This window comes from Lithobates pipiens, unplaced genomic scaffold, assembly GCF_037356315.1.
Source record: "Lithobates pipiens isolate NorthernLeopardFrog02 unplaced genomic scaffold, aLitPip1_a1.2 Scaffold_8, whole genome shotgun sequence".
Taxonomy (NCBI): Eukaryota; Metazoa; Chordata; class Amphibia; order Anura; family Ranidae; genus Lithobates; species Lithobates pipiens.
In genome coordinates, this window is record NW_027507903.1 from 13,557,390 (window position 1) to 13,569,862 (window position 12,473).

Genomic DNA, 12,473 nt, shown 5'->3' on the forward strand with positions numbered 1-12,473 from the left:
AGATAGATAGATAGATAGATAGATAGATAGATAGATAGATATAATGGTGTTTGGGGGTTCTGAGTAATTTTAATCGCAAAAAAAATTAGATTTTTACACGTGGGAGAAAAATGCCAGAATTGGCTTGCATAGGAAATGGTTAATGTGTATTTTTGACTGCTTGTAATGTTCTCCATGAGCATCGAAACCTCTCCTTTTCTCCCTCACTTCTGTTAGTCTGGAACGATCAGTGCACATTAATTGCGGACAGCACACTGCTATATGAGGCATTATGGACCTCATTTATTTTATACATTACAATTTGACCATACAAACTCCCGCAGGTTTACAAACCACCAATGTAATGTGAGTGCCTAACTCAACAATCCGTTCAATTTGTACAGAATCGGGCAAGTCCTTTTATTACTAAGTTGAGAGTAGAGCTAAATGAGACTTCCTCCTCCTATATGTCTTGTTTTTTTAATTAATTTCTATTGTTGCAGTCGAACAACAAGGGGTGCATTTATAAAAATAAAAAATAAATTAGAATAGCAATTCACCCAGAGGAAGTGCCTGTACATTTTGTTCTGTTGGAAAGGAACAGGGAAAAAAAATAAAAAATTGTGGCTTTTTAAAACACAATTAGGGCCGGTTCACACAGCGAGGCGATGCGAGGCGACACGACTCGCCTCGCCTCGCTCCCGCAAGTCGCCCCCGTTCTGTACAATGGAACCGTTCTGAGAGGAGCGACTCGAGTCGCTCCGACTCAGAAAAAAGGTTCCTGTACTACTTCTGGGCGACTTCGGGGGCGACTTGCATTGACTTCTATACAGAAGTCCTCTGCAAGTCGCCGCTGAGATCCCCGCAGGTCGCGGCGAGGCAAGTCGGAGACGCCTCGCCGCGCCTCGCTGTGTGAACCGGCCCTTAGTGTCTGTGTATAAATAGTCAAGGAGTTTGTTAGCTCTCACATATGCCACGTACACACGGTCGAATTGTCCAGCAGACTTAGTCCGGCAAACAATCCGCCGGACTTTCTAACGAACGGACTTGGCCGCACACGGACACTCCAAAAGTCCGGCGATTTCTAACGCGATGACGTACAGCACGTACGATGGGACTAGAAAAAGGAAGTTCAATAGCCAGTAGCCAATAGCTTCCTTCTCGTACTTGCTTCTGAGCATGCGTCATTCTTAGTCCGCCGGACTAGCACACTGACGGACGGATTGTCCGCTGAAAGCCAAGTCCAAATTTTGCGCCAAAACTACTTTGTAAGTCCGCCGGACTTTACGATGAAAAAGTCAGCTGGAGCCCACACACGCTCGAATTGTCCGGCGTAATGCGGTCCGGCGGACAATTCGATCGCGTGTACGCGGCAATAGATGCGCTAAGCAGGCTGGATACCAAGGCTGACCATACATGGGTCGATTTTTCTAAAGAATTTTCTTTTGAAAATAAGACAATTTGTGCGCTTTGTGATCTGGTGGCGCCACCATTGATTTCGAAATTCGGCCAACCAACCTCATGTTGCTACAGAAAAGAATTTTCGTGGCTGGGAATCTTCTTTTTCTCTCCGGGAATTTTCTTTTGTTGAACACGCGCATTTCTTTTTCGATTACATTTCTCGCACGATTCTCCCACCGTTGATTAAAAAATCGTTCATTGTTCAAAAAACTGCCAACATGCCCGATTACTCAAATTTGATTGCCGCACGAAAATCGGCTGCAGCTCACTAATGGTGCGAAATACGAACTAAAAATTATTAGATAGGATTTTCGAAAGAAAATTCTTTTTCGAAATTCAACCCATTTATGGCCTGCCTAAGCCATGAGGAGATAGTAAAGAACAGTCAAGACCTGCGTAACAAGGTAATGGAACTTTATAAAAAAGATGGAAAAGGATATAAAAAGATACCCAAAGCCTTGAATATGCCAGTCAGTACTGTTTAATCGCTTATTAAGAAGTGGAAAATGCGTGGCTTTACTGCGACACAAATGTGGGAAATTAACCTTTAACCATTTTAACCTCTGTGTGCCACCTTCTGTACCAAGGCCAAACATTCCAGGGTATGTAAACTTTTAATCAGTGCCATTTGGGTGATTTCTGTTATAGTTATGAATTTTTTAAGGAGCCAAAAAACTATGTGATAATAAATGGCTTCATGAGATCAGTATCCTTGAAAAAAAGACATTTTTTTTTGGCATGATTAGTCATATTTTCAATATAAATGCCAACATTTCACAATTTCTGCCAGGGTATGCAAACTTTTGAGCACAACTGTATATTGTTTGTGTGTATATATATATATATATATATATATATATATATATTACACAAATACATATACACACACATGATTCTGCATTTCCGGGCAGGGGGAGCGTGCCCCTTTTGCTGTGATTAGTCACAGCAGAAACCAATCAGCAGGTGCCAGCCAATGGATGTTTGCTGGCACCCGCTGATCGGCGAGGAGAGAGACAGGATTGAGCTCTGCCTATGTAAACAAAAATACCAAAAATATGCAGCAGAATACAAATACTGGCCTAAATTTATGAAACAATTTGATTTTATTTATTTTTTTAAATGATTGGATATGTTTTATAGCAGAAAGTAAAAAAATATATAGTTTTATAAATTTTTTTGTGAAAATTGTCTCTTTTTATTACATAGGTTGAAAAAAAAAAAAAACACAAGTCCATCTAGTTCAACCATAAAAAAAAAAAAAATATATATATATATATATATATATATATATATATATATATATATATATATATATATATATATATATATCATACAAACCCATATACCTAATCCTATACCCACTTGGTGGCTGCTATACTGTTGCGGTATAACTGGCTAATTGGCATATTTTTGGTAAAATCTTATGTGGACCTATGTTTTAAAAAAATACATGAATTGAACACTGCATATTCATACAATGTTGTTATGCCCATGAATTGGGTATTATTGGAGTATGTTATCTTATCATTGTTATTGGAAATGTGAATTTGATTATGATATATTTTTGATTCCGTATCTCTCTATTATTACTTTTAGTTTATCCACTAAGTGTACCTTTAACTCCTGAGGAAGCTCAGAGGAGCGAAACATGTCGAGTGGTATACTCTGAAGTGATAAATATTATTTCTTTTGTTTCATTGTAGCGCATTGATGTGGATAACAATTTTTAATATATTGTAAATATGATTTTGTACTTTTGTTAATAAAATTTAAAAAAATGTGTGATTTTATGATACATACTCTATGAATATCTATTTTCTATATACATTATATAGCACCTTTAAAGTCCCGGGGTTTTGTTTACCCCTTTGTCCCTGTCTTCATTTTTAATCCTATACCCACAGTTGATCCAGAGGAAGGCGAAAAAAAAAACGAAAAGCAGGATCCGCTATTGTTTATAGCGCAAAAATAAATTTCTATACTAAGGTGTATTATGTTTTCTTTTTCACCCAATAAAACTTTGTGAAACAAAAAAAAAAAAAAAAACTCTAAAAAATAAGAAAGCTCTATTTGTGAGAAGAATAAAAAAAGAAAGAAGAAGAAAGTGTCCTGGTCTTGAAGGGGGGTAAATCTTCCAAAGGTCAAGTGGATAGCCTAATAACACTTAACCATCACAGAAAATAAAAACGAATAACATTTTTTTTTTTTTTTTTTTTTTTTTTTTAGTCCCATTCACACAGAGTAATAGTATAGGCGCTATCAATGGACGAACTGCTATGCAAACTTTTTTTTATTTTTTTATTTAATAAATACACCAAGTGTTGCCCCTTACATTTCAATTTAAAAAGGTTTAACAAATATATCAATATTGAGACATTTATAATATATATATATATATATATATATATATATATATATATATATATATATTATATAATATTATAATATATCAATATTGAGACAACTGTCTAAGTTGACCCCAAGAAATTGCAAGCATAGGAGGAACAGTAAAAAAAAAAAAAATATATATATATATATATATATATATATATATATACATATACACACATATATATATATATATATATATATATATGTGTGTGTGTATATATATATATATATATATATATATATATATATATTTTTTTTTTTTTTTTACTGTTCCTCCTATGCTTGCAATTTCTTGGGGTCAACTTAGACAGTTGTCTCAATATTGATATATTATAATATTATATATTATATATATATTATAAATTTCATTATTGACATATGTATATGCGATTAAAAAAATACTATTGATACTATTATCTACTACTATTTATTAGAAAAGGATCAATGTTGTATCAAGTATATAAACATGTATTTTATCAAAAAAAATATAAAGCCAGTGTACAGTTACCAGTTTATCCTATGCAACTTAATAGATAAATATGCAAATATTTTTTTTATTATAATATACAAATTAATAAATAGAATAGAAAGCACACACACACACTTACCTCTTGATGTATCCTTGTTGGATGCTGCAAACAGATCAGCTACAAAGCAGTGAATGAGTGATCAGTACAGGACACCACATCTACCTACCTAGTACTTCACTGCTGACGTAATAAGCAGCCTAAAAGCTTATGAAGTCCACGTGTGTACAGAGATAGTAGCAGATCATACAGCATGGATTATATCATCTACTGCCTGCCATGTAATCCCATTAAAACGGGAACACACGTGTGGAAGAGAAATGTGACCGGGAAGGGTTATTCCCGAGCAACTGGGCCCATAGAATTGTTTATTCCACGCACACACATCATTGTTTCTAAAAGCTGAAATCCAGATATATTAAAAAAAAATAAAAAATAAAAAACTGTTTACCACAGTTTGTGTTAAACACCAGAAAGTATTTTTAACGCAGATAATTAAAAAGTGATACTAAAAACTCCGGTTTGAAAAGAAAAAAAAATCAATATACACAGTGCCTTAAAAAAGTGTTCATATCCCTTGAAATTTTGTTACAACCAAAAATAGTAAATGTATTTTATTGGGATTTGATGTGATAGACCGACACAAAGTGGCACATAATTGTGAAGTGGAAGGAAAATGATAAATGGTTGTCAACAGTTTTTACAAATAAATATGTGAAAAGTGTGGGGGGTACATTTGTATGGCGCCCCCCGGAGTCAATACTTTGTAGAACCCCCTTTCACTGCAATTACAGCTGCAAGTCTTTTTGGGGGTGTCTACCAGCTTTGCACATCTAGAGAGGGACGTTTTTGCCCATTCTTCTTTAAAAAATATCCGAAGCTCTGTCAGATTGGATGGAGAGCGTCTGTGAACAGCAATTTTTAAGTCTTGCCACAGATTCTCAATTGGATTTGGGTCTGAACTTTGACTGGACCATTCTAACACATGAATATGCTTTGATCTAAACCAGTGATATGCAATTAGCGGACCTCCAGCTGTTGCAAAACTACAAGTCCCATCATGCCTCTGCCTCTGCGTGTCATGCTTGTGGCTGTCATTCTTGCTATGACTCATGGCACTTGTAGTTCTGCAACAGCTGGAGATCCGCTAATTGCACATCCCTGATCTAAACCATTCCATTGTAGCTCTGGTTGTATGTTTCGGGTCGTTTCTTCCTGGAAGGTGAACCTCCGCCCTAATCTCAAGTCTTTTGCAGACTAACAGATTTTCTTCTAAGATTGCCCTGTATTTGTCTCCATCCATCTTCCCATCAACTCTGACCAGCTTCCCTGTCCCTTCTGAAGAAAAGCATCCCCACAACATGATGCTGCCACCATCATGTTTCACAGTGGGGGTGGTGTGTTCAGGGTGATGTGCAGTGTTAGTTTTCCGCCACACATAGCATTTTGCTTTTAGGCCAAAAAGTTCAATTTTGGTCTCATCTGACCAGAGCACCTTCTTCCACATGTTTGCTGAGTCCTCCACGTGGCTTCTCACAAACCTCTTATGGATTTCTTTCAATAATGATTTTCTTTTTACACACAGGTGGACTCTATTTGCTAATTAGGTGACTTCTGAAGGCAATCGGTTCCACTAGATTTTAGTTAGAGGTATCAGAGTAATGGGGGCTGAATACAAATCCACACCACACTTTTCACATATTTATTTGTAACAAATGTTGAAAACATCACAATTATGTGCCACTTTGTGTTCTATCACATAAAATACATTTACGTTTTTGGTTGTAACATGACAAAATGTGGAAAATTTCAAGGGATATGAATACTTTTTCAAGGCACCGTAAGTACTTATTCTCAACCCCTTTGTGATGGAGAATAAAACAAATTCTAAACACCTGAACACAATTGTGCAGCTTTGACATGTGTCAGTAGATCTGTACATAGCATCACAACTACTTTGTGTATCCAGGTGGACTATAGCATGTTTTTTTTTTCTGGAAAAATCGTTTTTTTTTTTCATTTAATGATAGTGGGTATCTCCTGATATATTTTTTATTATCTAAGGAAAGCTGGCACAAAATAATAATAAAAAAAAAAAAATATCTATTTTTTTTTTCCACTTGACAACTGGGCAGTTAAACCCCCCTCATTACCAGACCAATTTTCAGCTTTCGGTGCTCTCACACTTTGAATGACAATTACTCAGTCATGTAACACTGTACCCAAATGATTTTTTTTTGTTTTTTGTTTTTTTTAAATAGAGCTTTCTTTTGGTGGTATTTGATCACCTCTGGGTTTTTTTTTCTTTTTTGCACTATAAATGAAAAAAGAATGAAAATTTTGAAAACAAAACGCATTTTTATTTGTTTCTGTGATAAAATTTTGCAAATTATTAATTTTTCTTCATACATTTTGGCCACAATTTATACTGCTACATATCTTTGGTAAAAAATAACCCAAATTAGTGGATATTATTTGGTCTTTGTGAAAGTTAGAGAGTCTACAAGCTGTGGTGCGAATCATAAAAAATTGATCACATCTAATGTACTGGTGGTCTATCTCATTTCTTGCGACCTGAACAAGCCAGGAAAGTACAAATACCCCCCAAATGACCCCTTTTTGGAAAGTAGACATTCCAAGGTATTTAGTAGAGGAAGAGGAATGGTGAGGTTTTTGATGTTGTCATTTTTTCCCCACAATTCTTTGCAAAATGAAGTTTATTTATTTTTTCCCCACAAAATTGTCATTGTAATAGGTTAGTTCTCTCACATGGCATGTGTATACCACAAATGACACCCCAAAACACATTCTGCTACTCCTCCTGAGTATTACGATACCACATATGTTGGACTTTTTTACAGCTTGGCCACATAGAGAGGCCCAACATGCAGGGAGCTCCGTCACGTGTTCTAGGAGCATAAATTACACATCTAACTTGTTGACTACCTATTACACTTTTGAAGGCCCTGGAGCACCAGGACAATGACACGTGACACTGACGTGGCATGATGACAGATGGTACTGATGACACATGACACTGATGACAGATGGCACTAATACATGGCACTGATGACATGTGACACTGATGACAGATGGCACCAATATGTGGCACTGACATGTGGCACTAATATGTGGCAGGTGGCACTTATACATGACACTGATGACACTAATACGTGGCACTGATGACAGATGGCACTAATACCTGACACTGATGACAGATGGCACCAATATGTGGCACTGACACGTGGCACTAATATGTGGCAGGTGGCACTTATACATGACACTGATGACACTAATACGTGGCACTGATGACAGATGGCACTAATACCTGACACTGATGACAGATGGCACTAATAGGTGGCACTGATGACAGATGGCACTTATACGTGGTGCTGGGGACAGATGGCACTGGGGATAGATGGCACTGAGAGCACTTTTTTTTTTTCACCTTGACGCTGCAGCCATTCGTTCTCCCTCCTCACACACTGTCTCGGTGTGAGGAGGGAGAGCCGGCGACGAGAGATGTTTACATATGAGATCATCTCCCATTGGACACTGCGATCGAGTGCTAAATGGCCACTGCGATTGGCCACTTAGCATGATCAGTGATTGGCTGTGTCCATGGGACACGGCTAACACAGAACTTCTCCGATGCACGCCCGCGGCGGCACGCATTGGGGTAGTAAACAGGAGGATGTCCTCCCGGCAATTGGAGTCTGCGCTGCAGCCGTCTTTCGGCTATAGTGCAGATGCCTAGTGGTTAAATCTAGCTGTATTATTTCTTGCTATTACCATAATCCACCACCTAAAACCAATCCAAAATAAATTCTCCTGCTCTTGATGAACGCAGCGATAACATATTCTGTATGCATAAATAGTATTATATAATGTGTCCTGTATTTATACAATGTATTATATAATGTATCCTGTATGTACGTATACAATGTATTATATAATGTATCCTGTATAAATTCAATGTATTATAGAAAATATCCTGTATGTATACAATGTATTACTGTATATAATATATCCGATCAGGGCTGGCCCAAGACATTGTGCTGCCCCCCCCCCCCCCCACCCGAAAAAATAAAAAAATAAAAATCACGCCCACCAAAAGGCCCCCACATCCATTATAATCCTTTATAATTAAAACTGAAATTAAGTTGATCAGGAAGTCGGATTTAAATGCAACCGCACCTTGTATACCGTATATACTCGAGTATAGGCCGACCCGAATATAAGCCGAGGCCCCCAATTTACCCCCAAAAAAACTGGCAAACTTATTGACTCGTGTATAAGCCGAGGGTGAGACATGCCTGTCCATCCCTGTGTGTGTGTCCGTCCATCCCTGTGTGTCCGTCCATCCCTGTGTGTCCGTCCATCCCTGTGTGTCCGTCCATCCATCCCTGTGTGTGTGTGTGTCCATCCATCCATCCATCCCTGTGTGTGTGTGTCTCCATCCATCCATCCATCCATCCCTGTGTGTGTGTGTCTCCATCCATCCATCCATCCCTGTGTGTGTGTGTATCCATCCGTGTGTGTGTGTGTGTGTGTGTGTGTGTGTGTGTGTGTGTGTGTGTGTGTGTGTCCAGCCTACCTGTGTCCCGAGCCTTTGTCCCGAGCCTCCGTCCCGTGCCTTGCCTCCTTGCCTCCGTGCCTCGCCGCCGTGCCTTGCCTCCGTCCCGTCCCGTCCCGTCCCGTGCCGTGCCTTGCCTTGCCTCCGTCCCGTGCCCTCTTCGTCGGCGCCTCGGCGGCCATTGTAAAATTCAAAAGCTGCGCCGCCGCCTTCGCCTGTGATAGGCGGAACACTGAATTTCCCAGCAGCCTGTGTTCCGCCTATCACGTACATCGTATCATCCTCGTCCGTAGTACGAGGATGATACGATGTCCGTGATAGGCGGAACACAGGCTGCTGGGAAATTCAGTGTTCCGCCTATCACAGGCGAAGGCGGAGCCGGAGGCGCGGCTTTTGAATTATAGAATGGCCGCTGTCTGTCTGCTCGACACGCTGATCGAGCGGGCAGACAGCGATGACTCGAGTATAAGCCGAGGGGGGCACTTTCAGCCTCAAAAAAGAGGCTGAAAATCTCGGCTTATACTCGAGTATATACGGTATATGAAAAATTATATAACATACCGTTATGTTCAATTCCAAGGGGCGGGCTAGGGTAGTGTATAGACAGGCTAGGACAGTATATGACAGTGGTATCATTGGCGACGCTGGTGGTGGGGGGTTCAGTGGCAGTGCTGGGGAGGGGGGTCAGTGGCCGTGCTGGGGAGGGGGGTCAGTGGCAGTGCTGGGATGGGGGTCAGTGGCAGTGAGGGGAGGAGGGGAGTCAGTGGCAGTGCTGGGGAGGGGGGTCAGTTGCAGTGCTGGGAAGAGGGAGAGTCAGTGGCAGTGCTGGGAGGGGGAGAGTCAGTGGCAGTGCTGGGGAGGGGGGTCAGTGGCAGTGCTGGGAAGAGGAAGAGTCAGTGGCAGTGCTGGGAGGGGGAGAGTCAGTGGCAGTTCTGGGGAGGGGGAGAGTCAGTGGCAGTTCTGGGGAGGGGGAGAGTCAGTGGCAGTGCTGGGGAGGGGGGGGTCAGTGGCAGTGCTGGGAGGGGGGGGGGGGTCAGTGGCAGTGCTGGGGACGGGGAGTCAGTGGCAGTGCTGGGACAGGGAGTCAGTGGCAGTGCTGGGATGGGGAGTCAGTGGCAGTGCTGGGACGGGGAGTCAGTGGCAGTGCTGGGGAGGGGGGGGTCAGTGGCAGTGCTGGGGAGGGGGGAGGTCAGTGGCAGTGCTGGGGAGGGGGGGTCAGTGGCAATGCTGCTAAGAGGGGAGTCAGTGGCAGTGCTGGGAGGGGGAGTGTGACAGTGGGGTCACTTTGGACACAGGGTGAATAAAAGAAACCCCCGATATGGTCTGTGATAGCCATATTCAAGGCTGTATAATACATTGTATACTGTATGTGGGGGTTAAGTGTCATTGTTGTGAGGATTTAAGTTGTTTTGCATTTCTATTGTTCATTTAAGTCTATCCTTGTGTGTAGTGTAAAGTGCCAGACAGACTGGCTGCTAACCCTTTGTGAAAAGATGTGTATTGGGTGGGATCGTTTGAAGCATAGCAGACGTCTTGGGATGTGTGGGTGGAGCTGGGCTCTTGTTCATGTTAAAGCATGTGCCTGGAATTGTGTATAAAAATACAATGTTGGTTTTTAATAAAAGTCATTCCTACTACAGCAGAGACAGAGTGCGTCTCGTCTTTTTGCCAGAGGGATCGGCTCCTATAGGAAAGGGTCGTTTAACTGTGGATATTGGTACCGATTGGATGTGTGTCTCGGAGAGGGAACATCGTAAACGGCGTTAACCCCCTTTATATTAGGGGAGCCGTTACATTGGTGGCAGCAGCGGGATCTTCCCTCCAGTTACTGGGACACTTCAAACCACCACAGTAAATGACCAGCTATGCAGCCTGCAGGAAAGCCGCACTGAAAGACTTACTTGAGAGCCGTGGAGGGACCAGTGGGACAAAGAACAAGGCCACCTTGATCAGGGAACTAACCGAGATGGATCAGAGGGATGGTGATGCAGGACCCCGGTCAGTTGAAGACTTGTTTCAGCAACGAGTTCGACAGCGGGTGGCATTATATGGTGCTAACCCATCAGAGACCGCCATACAGAATGCCATTAGAGACATCCAGCTGCAGGATGAGCGACAGGAGAGAGAACTAGAGCGGCAACATGAACAGAGAATGGCAGAAATATGGCAATCGGAGACAACACTTAAAGATGCAGCGCCTGTCCGTAAGTTGCCCTTTCGGGCGTTCAAACTATTTAAGGAGGGAGAGGAGGAAATTGAAGCATTCCTGCAGGACTTTGGGAGACTATGTCAGATACATGAAGTACTGCCCCAAGATTGGGTCGTCTTACTGGCAAGTAATTTAACTGGCAGAGCGGCGGATGCGTATCGGGCCCTGGAGGATGAGGACGCTAAAGACTATGATCGGGTAAAAGAAGCTCTGCTAGCCCGATTTGCCATTACACCCGAAGCCAGCCGGATTAAGTTTCGAGAATCTCGGAAACAAACCCACATAACATACGTGGAGTGGGCACATCGTCTGCAGCGAGACCTTAAGGGCTGGATCCAGGGAAGCCACGCTCATACCATAGAAGACATCACCCAACTAGTACTCTTAGAACAGTTCTTTAACCACAACCCTCCGGTACTACGGGATTGGGTACAAGATAAGCAACCACGGACTGTACAGCAAGCGGCTACTTTGGCCGATGAATATCTGGACTCTCGAAGGTCAGGCGGAAGCGAGCGCTATCCACCATCTCGGCCCAGTTTATCAGCCTCTAACACAGCTTCAGCACCAACCCCAGCGGCCACTTATCCTCAGCAGCCCAGGTTCACCGCCCAGGACTATGCACAACCCATCAGGTGTTTCGGATGTAAACAGCTAGGGCACAAAAAGCCAGACTGTCCATTAAATCCAGCAATCCAGTCCCAGTCATGGAGACAACCAGCAAGGGGGAGCCCCCGCACACCCATGCCTGCGGCCCACTGCGTTGAGGGGGAAGAACATTGGGGCGTCCTGCACGAGGCTGATCCAATACAAGCAGCTAACCGGGACAACAGGCAACAACACAGGCAGACGGTCCGGGTTAATGGAATGGTAGCCAATGGCTTACGTGATAGCGGCGCTACCATGACCCTACTACGGAAGAACCTCATCCCAGAGAGCCAACACACCGGAGACACTGTAGCCGTAAGAGTAGCGGGAGGTACCATCTTCCGGCTACCCGTGGCCCGTGTTCACCTGGATTGGGGGGTTGGTTCGGGACACGTGAATGTGGGGGTGATGAAGGACTTGCCTGCGGATGTACTACTGGGGAATGATTTGGCCCCCCTGTTTTCTGCTTACACCCCGATGGGCCCCGATGAAGTCAACCCTGTGACTACCCGTGCACAGACACGTACTGCTGGAACCGGCCCACTTGCTGCAGAGACCCAGGTGAGACTATCCTCCCCGACACGTACCTTAGATCAGGCGCGCCTAGGCTGGGATACCCCAGAAGCATTCGGGAGGGAAACTCGGGAGGACCCGACCTTACACAAGTATAGGGCTAAGGCAG

At 42.6% G+C, this 12,473-nt stretch overlaps 1 protein-coding gene across 2 annotated transcripts in view; it reads right to left on the reverse strand.

Moving 5' to 3' along the window:
* Positions 1-4,541, reverse strand: part of LOC143963743 (uncharacterized) — a 70,843-nt gene extending 66,302 nt beyond the window's left edge. The window contains exon 1 of one of the 2 annotated variants that reach the window (XM_077473469.1): positions 4,440-4,541. The gene's annotated coding sequence lies outside the window, so the exon portion shown is untranslated. The remainder of the gene's footprint in view (positions 1-4,439) is intronic. The other variant, XM_077473468.1, reaches the window with a different exon arrangement.
* Positions 4,542-12,473: the final 7,932 nt, after the last annotated feature.